We start from the raw sequence: 479 nt of genomic DNA, 5'->3' as shown, positions 1-479 counted from the left end.
CACGCTGCTAGATGCTGCTGCTACTGTCACTTTTGTTGCCGACGTAAGGGTGCCGGAAACTCGTAGTGCATCGTAATGTCTCGGCAAGAAACATTATCAAGTCATTGCCGGCTCTATTCCTGAACAAGAAGCTCACCAAAACTAGAATGAAGACGGAAAAGATGCGCAAACACCTAGTAACTAACAATAAATGGGGGAAAAGCGAGAGCATATCAAAGTTGACGCTGACTCTCCGTTAAATTCTGCTGTAAAAACTTGATCGGGTGCACTCACTTCCCGGGACGCCTCTCCGCATTCTTGACGGAAAGGGAAGGAAATCCACTGTTTACTAACATGCAAAGCTTTTTTTCTTCTTACAACAGCTCTTCGACCCTACCACGGCATTCGGCATCTGATATTGCATCACGAAGCTGCCGTGGAATTTGTATCAGTTGGGTAAGGTTACATGGCAAATAATCACGCTCTTGTCACAGGCACGG

Source organism: Penaeus monodon, chromosome 25, assembly GCF_015228065.2.
Source record: "Penaeus monodon isolate SGIC_2016 chromosome 25, NSTDA_Pmon_1, whole genome shotgun sequence".
NCBI lineage: Eukaryota > Metazoa > Arthropoda > Malacostraca > Decapoda > Penaeidae > Penaeus > Penaeus monodon.
The sequence above is the reverse complement of the archived record's forward strand: the minus strand, read 5'-3'. Positions refer to the sequence as shown.